The 12,270-nt window shown below is 44.0% G+C and overlaps 1 long non-coding RNA gene across 2 annotated transcripts in view; it reads right to left on the reverse strand.

The window, feature by feature from the left end:
• LOC138263204 (uncharacterized) overlaps nucleotides 1–10,559 on the reverse strand; it is a 159,206-nt gene extending 148,647 nt beyond the window's left edge. For both annotated transcript variants that reach the window (XR_011199285.1, XR_011199284.1), the window contains exon 1: nucleotides 10,506–10,559. This is a non-coding gene — a long non-coding RNA (uncharacterized lncRNA). The remainder of the gene's footprint in view (nucleotides 1–10,505) is intronic.
• Between the last annotated feature and the right edge of the window lie 1,711 nt (nucleotides 10,560–12,270).

Consider the following 12,270-nt stretch of genomic DNA (forward strand, 5'->3'; position numbering starts at 1 on the left):
ACCACCCCCACTACCATTTACATGTCCCCTGTGTCCTCTCCCAGTGTGTCTGTGACGCCCCCTCCCAAGATACACAAACGCAGGCACACACCCACCCAACAGCCATCCATCTCACGACAGCCTCCAGCGCATGCACCTGCACCCAAAGTGACAAAACGTAAACCTCCTACTACCACCACCTCTTCCTCCACTCCCAAACCCCCTCCAGTTACCCGTCCCAGTGTGTCCAAAAGAATTTTCCTGTCCAGCCTTGACCTTTTCCCCACACCTCCCCTACCCCGTCCATCTCATAGGTCCCGAAGTAGCACCTCAGCCACAACATCTACGGGACCAGTGGTGCCTGTTGTCACAGGTATGTGGAGTGCACCGGCCACCAGGACAGCCAGTGTGGCACGGAGCCACAGCACAGCCAGTCCCCCCCGTGAAGCATCAGAAGTTGTCCAGTGCCCGGTGGGAGAGAGGAAAGACTCCAGCCACCAAAGCCGCTCCCAGGGGTCCCACTGGGAGTGTGGAGTCAGCTGTTACACCTCCCAAGGTGGGGAAGGGCCACAAGAAACCCAGCAAGTCTGGGAAAAGCTGCACAGCGGAGAAGACCGCCATCATCCCCACTGCCCAGGAGGCCCCCGCCAGCCCCAGCCCAGCTGCCCAGGAGGGCCCCGCCAGCCCCAGCCCAGCTGCCCAGGAGGCCCCCACCAGCCCTAGCCCAGCTGCCCAGGAGGCCACACCAGCCTCAGCCCAGCTGCCCAGGAGGGCCCCCCCAGCCCCAGCCCAGCTGCCCAGGAGGCCACCGTCAGCCCCAGCCCAGCTGCCCAGGAGGCCACCGCCAGCCCCAGCCCAGCTGCCCAGGAGGCCACTGCCAGCACAAGCCCTGCTGGGCCATGAAGGACCGCCAGCACAAGCCCCGCTGGGCCATGAAGGACAGCCAGCACAAGCCTCGCTGGGCCATGAAGGACCACCAACACAAGCACCGCTGGGCCATGAAAGACCGCCAGCACAAGCCCCGCTGGTCCATGAAGAACCGCCAGCACAAGCACCGCTAGGCCATGAAGGACCGCCAGCACAAGCACCGCTGGACCATGAAGGACCGCCAGCACAGGCACCGCTGGGCCGGGCACCGCCAAATCAAGCACCGCTGGACAGGGGACCTCCGTCTCAAGCACTGCTGGGCCGGGCACCGCCAACTCATGCATCGCTGAACAGGGCACCACCAAATCAAGCACCGCTGAGCAGGGCACCGCCAACTCAAGCACCGCTGAACAGGGCACCACTGTCTCAAGCACCACTGGGCCGGGCACCGGCAACTCATGCACCGCTGAACAGGGCACCGCCAAATCAAGCACCGCTGAACAGGGCACCGCCAACTGAAGCACCGCTGAACAGGGCACCGCCGTCTCAAGCACTGCTGGGCCGGGCACCGCCAAATCAAGCACCGCTGAACAGAGCACCGCCGTCTCAAGTACCGCTAGCCCATGAGCGGCAGGGGCACTGACGCAACTGGGTCTGTCATGGGGTGAGTGATGCACTCTGGGCACCAGTTCCCCTCTGGAACCAGTGGAGAGATCCATCCACTGCCTCTGTCCTTCACAGGATGAAGCACTCTGGGCACCAGTCCCCCTCTAGAACCAGTGGAGACATCCATCCACTACCTCTGTCCTTCACAGGATGAAGCACTCTGGGCACCAGTCCCCCTCCAGAACCAGTGGAGAGATCCATCCACTACCTCTGTCCTTCACAGGATGAAGCACTCTGGGCACCAGTCCCCCTCCAGAACCAGTGGAGACATTCATCTACTACCTCTGTCCTTCACAGGATGTAGCATTCTGGGCACCAGTCCCCCTCCAGAACAAGTGGAGACTGTTATCCACTTGAGAGACTGTGGCTTTGCACTCCCCAGGATTGAACAGTGGGCAACCCACTCACTGTAGAGACTTGAGAGACTGTGGCTTTGCACTCCCCAGGATTGAACAGTGGGCAAACCACCCACTGTAGAGACTTGAGAGACTGTGGCTTTGCACTCCCCAGGATTGAACAGTGTGCAAACCACCCACTGTAGAGACTTGAGAGACTGTGGCTTTGCACTCCCCAGGATTGAACAGTGGGCATTGAGCCCCCTCGTGGATGTGGCGACGTGCACTCATCCGGTTGAGGTGCCCCCCGTTCCCTTCCCCCTGAGGTGCCTGTTGTATTTCTATCTGATGCCCCTGCAGTGTTCTCTCTGTTTTAATCGGGTATTGAGTGTGGGCCTCGCCCATGCATTTTGGGCCCAGTGGTCCACGGACTATAAATGGTGCAATACCTGGACTTGTACAGTATTATTGGTGAATATATTTGTTGATAGTGTAAATATATTTTTGAGTACTGGATTTTAATAGATTACAATGGATACACTCATTTCCTTTTGTCTTTGTATTCTTCCAGGGGGTTTGGGGGGGTGTAACTGTGATGTATTGATATGCATTAGTGTGTGTGTTGTAGTGGGTGAGGGTGGGGGTGGGGGTGTTGCGTGTGTGTGTGTACCTGTTTTTTGCCTCCCCCTCCCCTGTGTCGTAGGTGCAGTACTCACTGTGGTCTTTGCCGCCGGCGTTCGTGCTCCTGGTAGAGGAGCAGGAAGACTATCGCAGGTAGAATTTGGAGTCCCGGTTCCATGGTGTCCTCGTTCCTCGTGGGGTGTGTAGAGGTGAGCGTTTTCCCTTCGGAATTCCTGTTTCCGCCGTGTTTTTATCCACAGTGAATCGTCCCCGGAAAAGGTGGCGGATTGGCCTGTCATAATAGTGTGGGCGGTACATTGTCTCCCGCCTGTCTGTTGGCGGTGACCGACAAGCTGTTTGTTTGTTCTGCTGTGGGGGTCAGAGTGTTAAAGTGGCTGTCTTTGTTGGCGGTTTCCGCCACGGTCGTAATTCCAATTTCTTTACTGCTGGCCTGTTGGCGGTCTTACCGCCGCTTTAACACCGTCCGCCAGGGTTGTAATGACCACCTTAATCTCTTCAGGACACTCTGTGTACATCGAAAATTGACGCCCAGCCTGTTAGAAACAATGCACAGTCGCTTTTCAACTGAGAAATCACCGCACAGCCGATCCTGAACGACGCAGCCCGACTTCCCGAGTGCAAGAATCGATGTAGTGCCTGCCTTGCAGCTGGAAATTTGGCGCACAGCCTACCAGATCGACACACAGCCAAACTGAAACGACGCAGCCTGACTTCCCGAGTGAAGAATCAATGCAGCTCCTGCCATGCAACAGAAAATTTGATGCATTGGCTACCAGATCGACATAATGCCTGTGACCCACATGCCCAGGATTTCCACGCATTGTCCCTAGGCATCAAAAAGATCCCTGCATCGCAGTGAGGAACCAAAACTGCACACCGGAAATCCACGCCAAGCCCCTTGCAGCATGGAAAGAAATGACCCAACGTCTGTGCCGGGTCAGAAAATCCGATGCACATCCTAATTTTCCACGCATCTCTTCTTCTGTGGTATGGTGCGTTTTAGTTTTGACGCAAACCAGGTACTTTGTGAAAGCAAGAGACAACTGTTCTAAGATTTAATACTCTTTTTAATCTTGCAAAATTGATATCACAACTTGTGCTTATTGAATCTTTATCGTTTTGACTTTAATTTAACCAGATAAATATCTTATATTTTTCTAAACCTGGGTGGTGTATTTTCATAGTGTTTTCAGTGTGTTACTGTACCATTTATTGCACAAATACTTTACACATTGCCTTCTAAGTTAAGCCTGACTGCTCAGTGGCAAGCTACCAGAGAGTGGGCACAGGATAATTTGGATTGTGTGTGACTTGCCCTGACTATGATTGTGGTCCCTATTTGGACAAGGGTGTATACCTCTGCCAACTAGAGCCCCCATTTCTAACAGCCAGCCACTCAGAGTGCCTTCTCTTGCTGGATCTGTGGGATCCTCTTGCTCCAGCCAAAGTATGAAGGATTAGGGGAAAAACAGGCCTCTTGGCCCATCACAGGGCTCCATTTCTTATTTTGTGCTTTCAGGGGAGGCTCACTGAGCCCTCACGAGCTCAACTGCAACAATATAAAGATATTTTTAACCCTTGGTTTCTCAAAAACTATTAAATAGATGTACACTAAATCACAAAAAGCACAATCTTTGGGCCAAAATCTAGCAATCTGACAAATTTCATAAAATTCTGTTTAGATGTTTTTAATAAAAGCTATCCTAAAAAAGTATTTGGAAATTGCATGGGGATTTTGTCTGTTGGGTCCCCCTTTTTTTCTCAGTCTCTGCTTGACCGATCACCCCGAAACTTTCTAGGAAGGAACTGAGGAGGGTGAACTTTTTTGGAAAGTTTTGTGCAGATTCTTCAAAGAGGGCTAAATTTATTAGCAAATCAAAAAATAATCCATCTATGGAAAGGCTGATTTAACTACAACTACCTAGTGGCAACCCCCACTAGGTAATATACACTGAAAAACAAAGATAAAGTGACATTATCATTAGGTGAAAATGTCACTTAAACCTTTACATGTTAAACTCTAAAAAAACACTGAAATTCACCGGGTCAAAAAATGGTGCAAAGCTTGCTTTGCCCCATTTTCTAACGTCTGGGTCGGGGCAGGCGTTAGGGGACCTGTGGGCCTATTTCCATGGTGGAACACCATGGGATTAGCCCACAGATTCCCTCCCCAGGCCCCAGGGACACCCACACCAGAGGGACTGTGGAAGATGGGGGACCCCATTGCAGGTAAGTACAGGTAGGTATTTAATTTTATTTTTTAAAGTGCCATAGGGAGCCCTGAAATGGGCTCTATACATGGCACAGGGTGCAATGGCCATGCCAAGGGGACCCTTGTCCCCTGTGTTCGCCATTGGGGTGGTGGGCATGAATCCTGCTTTCTCTAAGGCATGAGTCATGTGGCATGGTAGGTTTCATGCCATGAAATGACACTAATCTGGTTAGAGTAATTTTTTTTTACTCTAACCAGCCTAGCATCATTTTTTTGGTGCTAAAACCCCCTCTCCCATACTGTCACCCCCTCCCGGCTAGCGTCAACATTTTTAACGCTAGCCCACCCTTTGCACCGGCTAGCGTCATTCCTTAAATATGAAGCCCGGCCGGTGCCTAGGAATGGCGCTAGCCGGCACTTTACTTTTTGCCGCAATTCTGCACTAACGCAGGTTTGCAGCAAAAAGTATCAATCAGGGCCTTACATGGTAAAGATCTAGCTTTCTGCCATTGTTGATGTAATTTCGTTCAGCCATTTTGGCTGCAGCATTGTCTAATATTCCTATGGAAAACTGCATGGGGAAAACGCTTTTTGGGACTTCCCCTTTCACTAAGAGCCTGCCTGAAGGATCACCTAGAAACCTTTCAGCAAGGAGATGAGGTGGCTGAAATTATTTTGAGGAAAGGTTTGTAAAGATTCGTCAACAGTTCCAAAGTTATTACCTTCCTAAAATACAATCGACTAGAATCCATGAGGCCTTCTGCAACAAGGCACAATGGGCCTATAGTTTGACAGAGTTGTCTCAGGACTCACGTTTTGACATTATTTACTGTCCTGAACCAAGAGCTGTCCTTCGGGTAGTTAAACATGGAGTGAATCATAATCTTTAAAGAAATAAATGTGCCAAGCCCTAGAAGCATCCCAGATGTTTTATGTATTATTATATAACAGTTATCTTACAACTACTTAGTGTTTTCAAATATGTAAAGTCTTGTAGCATATATTATAGTATTCAACAGTCGTTCCCTCTGTCTGCCTCGGTCTATCTATCTTTTCATCTATCTTTCTGTCCACTTATCTACCAACTATGTAACGCAGAGTTCGCTGTGACAATCATTTAGCAACCGCCTAAAGAGGTGTTGGTATACCCTACAATAGCATGAACTTGCTAAATGCTCTGAAATCTTTGAATGACAGGTGAAAGTATTAGAGAGCATAAGCCATGAACCTCTCATGCATGTGCATTATCGTATGATTCGGTCTGTACTTCGAGGAACAGAAAGTGACGTTATTAAAACCGCATTAAAACGGTATGTTATTGGTTGAGCAGGCATGTAATTAACCTGTGTTATTTGAAAAGTCAATGTATTAATTATTCTATTATTAAGAGTTGTAACAAGTGTCTTAACTTGAACACGCAGTATACGCGCTCATCGTGTATGTTACATTTTAAACTGTAATTTATTTCAAAAACTATCAGAGATTATAATAGATAAATATAATAATAGAAGATAGGCTCCTATGTTTAAAATATATGTCTTAAACAATATTATAGCAGGCTTACATTTACACATGCTTGTTATAATTTGAAGTTAATTATTAAATACATGGTGATTGTTCAAAATTTAGAAAATAAAACTCTCGCATCATTCCAGATGTGTTTTTTCCGACAGTTTATTTTTCCTTTTTCTGTCTCTTACTATATGTTTCAGGATGTAACTACGTACATACCTGTTCTGTGTAAATCACTATCCTACCCATCCCGGGTCTGCTGCGTGTTACATAACGTCACAAATAAATATAGCATCTAGTAATAATACCCTCATGAAAACAGCACACCACACTTCACAATTTATTAGTACTTTCAACCAAAGTTAGGGCATTCACCATTTTTTTAATGCCTAGATAGAACTCAGTTGCTTAAAAAAAAAGCCCTTCTACAGCTGCAAAAACATGTCGTGATTCACAAAATCAAGATCTCCTTTGAGGAGGAATTTAGTCCCATGGTAAATCCCCAAGTTTTCTACAGAATTAAATTTATGGGAGGCAGTGGAAGCATTTGTCTTAACAGAGGGGCTGGAATGGGGTCGTACTGGAAAGGGACTAAAAACAAATAATTTGACCTCGAAGAAATTTCAATATGGTAATGTTATCTTGTAGTAATTACATTACTTCAACTTCCGGTTTAATTCCGGGGTGGGTGATTACAATTCCATTCTCAGTTTTTGAGGTTGGAATAGAAAATAATATGCGAATGCCGGTTTACTGAAGGTGATCTGTGCACATTTGTTTCAATTATTAAACTGCTCTCTTAACGCCAGTGTCTCCTGGTTAGGCCGTGGTGAATGTGTGTGTGCGGAAATTCCGCACCAGAGTGATAATTCAGCACATCCTGTAATCCAGATTAGACTGTAAACACTGTTACCACAGTAGTAAATTCAAGTCTAATATTATTGGTGTACGGGTGAAATGTTTTGAAAAAGCTCCGAAAACACTTTAGTCCTTAAAGAGCTAGCAGGGTAATAAGGTAAACTAAAGTTTAATGTGCACATTTGCACCACCCTCACCAATTCCGGCTTTCAATCTCACCCCGTGAACAATCCTTAGCAGTAATTGTAGAAGAAGGGTTCTGCTCGTAGAAATGTAAAACTTGCATAGATAACAACGACTACTCCTGGATTTGCTTTGTAAATCCTCAAAATAATAAAAAGCTATTCCAATGGTAGGAGTAAGTTTATGAGAAGCATATATTTGACTTTTTCAAGTAGGCTTCTGTATCAGCCCTATAGTTAATAACTATGTCTATATCAATCTTTATCACTATAAAACAATTGATATAGGGCATGAGTGAGCCTTCACTCGTTCTAAGAAATATGGTTACAGCCTTAACTTTGCTGAAATTTAACGCAGAATCTGAAATTGTAAGTTACAATTTAAGTTGCTTATCTTGATTTGTGCGATGAGTGCAAATACAGGAGAATAAATCTAGGTTGGACGATTGGTGCCCTCAAATGAAATACTGATATGAGCGAACAAAAAAATAAAATAATGTGCATTAGGAGCAAAAAGAGAAAGTAATATGCTGGAGTCCAGCATGTCATTTCATGTTTAAGAAATAAAAGTACATTTGAAAAGCACAAGTCTTCCCATTGAAGTCTAGATTTTTGCATTTTTTGCTTGTGAATTAAATACAATGCGTCAAAATGTGTGTATTTGTTTTATGTGTACTTGCTTCTGTATTTGTGTTTTGTTTAGATGTTGAAATTATAACAACTGTTTTGGCAGAGGTCCTTAGGTTTCAGTCAAAATTCAGTGGGAGTCCACACAAGTCAAAAATGTAAGAAGCACTGTTCTAGAATATTATTTCATAATGAAATCACATACCACTGTTTCTGTTTCACAGGTGAGCTTGGCTTCATTGGGGCTTCTTTTAAGGGGCTCCTAAAACACTTGGTGGCAAATTTATGAAAAGTGACACATCATATCATGATGCACCACTTTTCTTGCACCACCCCAACTCCACCATGTGTGCGCATCATGGGGAACATTAGCGAACTCGCATCATAACTTTTTACGCTAGTTTGGCACTTTGCATGATTAGCGCCAAAAATAGTGACGCTAATGCTGCAAAGTGACACGAGGCCCATTGAAAACAATGGGAGCCTTATTTTAACACCTGCCTTAGCAGGCATTAAAAGTGATGCAAGAAATAGTGCAGTGGAATCTCAGAGATTCCACTGTGCACTGTGTCATTTTTCTGGGCGTCCTAACACAGGAATGTCCCCTCTTGCATACATTATGCCTGGCACTGGCATAATGTGGCACAGGGGTTTACAAAGTGGCGCAATTTATGAATTGTGCCACTTTGTAAATATGGCTTGGCGTTTTTGTTACCCTAACGCCACATTAGCATTAAAAAAATGATGCTAATGTTGTACAAGGTGGCGATAGGGCCTTCTTAAATCTGTGCGTTAGTATCTCATGCACAAGCTAAAGGTAAGGGAAAAGCCTGATGATGGCTCAGCGAGATAACAGATTAGCACTAAGAGAAACTAGGATCTTCTGATCTAGACTTAAATTATCAGCAAGTTTGATTAAGACTTCCATAATCTCCTGTATTTTCATTGCTTATGAGGGTACGAATTGAATCACCCACGTAGCCATGCCACTTAAGTTACATTGGGCCTTCCCTCACTGACAGGTGACTGTGCCATAATACATTTTGTCCATGTGTGTACTGTATGAAGTACTGTTGTCAACATCTTAGGGAAGTGTTGAGTTTACATTGTGTATGTAAAGTGTAATAATTCAGTGTGCACATTGCTTCTACATGCCAGTTTGCACAATCAGGCAAGCACCTTGCATGCGCAAAGGCTGAGGGGCGTGACTCGTGCGTGACACAGCCATGACTGAGCCATTTTGCTTCTCATAGAGCAGTGCAAGGACTGTGATATTAAACCGACTAATGGAGCAAGAATATGTATTCGCACTTTCGTATTCATATCACGATCTGCTTGTACATGTGTACACATGTATCTATAAATAAATACAGAAAATATATCAATTGAGAATGTATTATATTCCTGTCGATTGATAGATAGATAGATAGATAGATAGATAGATAGATAGATAGATAGATAGATAGATAGATAGATAGTATATGATTATTATTTTTTCAGCATAGGTCGCCAGAAAATTGAGCTATTTTCACGTTTGAATGTGTTACTTGTTTCTATTTGACACTGCACTCCTTTGCATCAGTTATTATGTGATGCGATAATCCTTTGAGATCATTCAAAATTTAATTAATAATGTAAAACAAATTGTCATGAAAATGTAATGCGTTCACTGTCTTTTAATCAGCTACACATTTTTACCTTTCTGTAAGAGAGGGGAATACTTCATTAATATGTTTCCCAGCTAAACAAATGGCATGTTAAAGTACTTAGATGTGGCATCTGTAAGTAAATAATTGTATAAATACCAGGTTGGATCAGTTCAAACAAATAAAAATAATGTTTATACCATGGCTAAAAATAACATGCACATCACGATAAAACAAAGCCATGAATAAATTATGCTTAGCGCGCTATGTGCAAAGTAAAACTTACATTAAAGAGCTGCTGGAAACTTGCCTGCTGATGCATAATATATGAGCCATTAAATTAATAATTCCATCAAAAGATCACGAGGAAATAGAGCTGAGATAAAATTAGAAAGAGTCTAGTAATTTAAATGCTCTGTATATATTTGGGTAAATGGAAGTGTTAATGGAAATCACAATAAACTCTTCAGTATTTAGAGAAATATGAATATTAAAATACCTTGGAATACTTGCGCAGAGATAAAACAAATGCCGTAATTTGAATCGCTATCTTTCTTAATCTTTATAGGAAAACTAGTTTATAAAACCCATTTCAGCATTCACCGTTTGTTTTGGAATCACATCTCTACTATAGGTTCCTCACTTTCATTTGCAAACTCTACAACATACACAGATTGATTTTGTGCACATAATATTAGTCTGACCCATATCCAATAGCAACAAAAATTCAAACATCTTCCCTACAAATCCAAGACCCCATCATCTCGCCAGGATCCAGGAGCTCACATAAGGTCGCTTCAGACCTATCCCTGTAAAGCAAGAAATGTGCTCTGCGGTTAGAAGTCGTCTCTGATTTGTTGAAGTTTTAACAGCGTGTTTCACGGGTTTGAGAGGCAGACGTGCTCCTCAAGGATATCAATTTAGCTCAGTAAAAATGCAACAATGCCTCGGTCGTGTCTGCAAACAGCGTTAGACTTACTTAGCTCTTCTGGAAGAACAGGTCTTCATCGTTCCGCTACCGAAAATCGGACTCATTGTTTTTATGTGTTACTACACTGCCCTTTCATCCCCACCCACTGTCTCCCGCCACCAACAATATTTTATTAATGTCTTGGTGCCCCCTCTTGGTCTAACACGCTCAAAACATACAGTGGGAAAAAATGAAATTAAATGAAATGAAATCTATTTCCCTCCGTTTTTCGTTAACATATTTTCTACTGTGTCGTGCGTTTTCAATCCAAGACTCCACTCTTGTATGATCTAATTTCTTCTCCAGTTCGTGCCATGATGCCTTTTCATCATGCGTGTGTTTAAAAGTAACCTATCAGCTACCAAGATGGCACAACTTTACAGCAGTCGTAACGACCGAAAGGAATGATCGATCTGTATATCAAGGCAAATAATGAAGAAAATGGCTTGCACTTTGTCTAGTTTCAGTAAAATTAGGGTCTCATTTTCTGCCTGGTCCCGTCAGGTCTTTTGTCGTTCAGACAACCAAGGGCACACTGTATTTGCACTGTTTTACACATAGGCTAGAGGTGAGTAGCTAGTTTCATGCTGCTCCTTGAGATGTCTTGTACCGAATGATAATGTAAGTACGCATTTATTTGTTAAGCCCTTTCCACAAACTCGGGGGTCTTTTGTACTGTTGATCAGCAATAAACAAAATGTTTGAAAACTGGTATACACATCACCTAACTATACCATCCAGACGGTTAGGACACTGAACATATAGTTTTGATAGCCTTTTATGTAACCAAAAGAGTTTTCGGCATGTCTTCATAATTTTGCCCAATATCATCACAAGTATTATTCTGAATAACGAACGTCACAGTAAGCCAGCCAATCACGTGGACCTTGTGTTTGGTCAACTGATATTTACATTTGAAATTCTAAACACTGGCATATTTTAGAAATTGTTACCCCAGCAGAAAAGCAAGTTCCTTTTCCCGAGCCCAGGTCCACTGTGTGAAGGCAAGCCTCTTTCCAGCAGAGATATTGAGCCTTGCCTTCTGAGGAGTCAGTCGAGTGTGAAGTACAGTATAGTTTTCGAGTGAATTGAAAGAAAAAAAGCTCGAGTACTGGTTCATGGCTTGGCAACTTCCATGGATTAGTGCAGGCCCTGTTCTGCTCTGTGAAAGGGCGGCGCAGCATGGAGACACTTTTCAATGCACTAAACTTTAATAGCAGAGCGGGGGAGTTAAGGCTCGCCGTCCGTCTCTATAGAAACAGTGTAGGCCAAATTTGAGGCAGAATGAAGAGTCCTAGGTTTACATCCACATTTACACGTTTCAACTTGTAAATACTGTTTCAAAAATTGTATTCAAATTTATTGTAAACGTGGTCATAAACCTGATTCCTTTCTTGATTTTCTTCTGGATTGACCTAAGTCAAACACACAGTATGCACATTTTGTATATTTGCAAAAGCAAGGGGGGCCCAGGCCTGGTTTATGGACACAAGACTGTACAAGCCTTTGTTAAAAATTGTCAACGGAGACCACAACGTTCATGGGGACACAACAGTCTAATGGAAGAGGCAATTATAATGTTGATAAATTCAAAACAATTTTACAGCATGCTGCTCTAGACCTGTGTAACACTTCAGATCTACTAAAGCAAGAGGAACCTTTGTAAAGTCCTTGAGATCCTCTAGATTTATGCTGAGTTTACAAGGGCGTAACACTTTAAAAGAAGGGTTGCTTTTCACCCACAGCCACGGAACTTAGCAAAAGTTGACAGCAC

This window comes from Pleurodeles waltl, chromosome 2_1, assembly GCF_031143425.1.
Source record: "Pleurodeles waltl isolate 20211129_DDA chromosome 2_1, aPleWal1.hap1.20221129, whole genome shotgun sequence".
Classification (NCBI taxonomy): Eukaryota; Metazoa; Chordata; class Amphibia; order Caudata; family Salamandridae; genus Pleurodeles; species Pleurodeles waltl.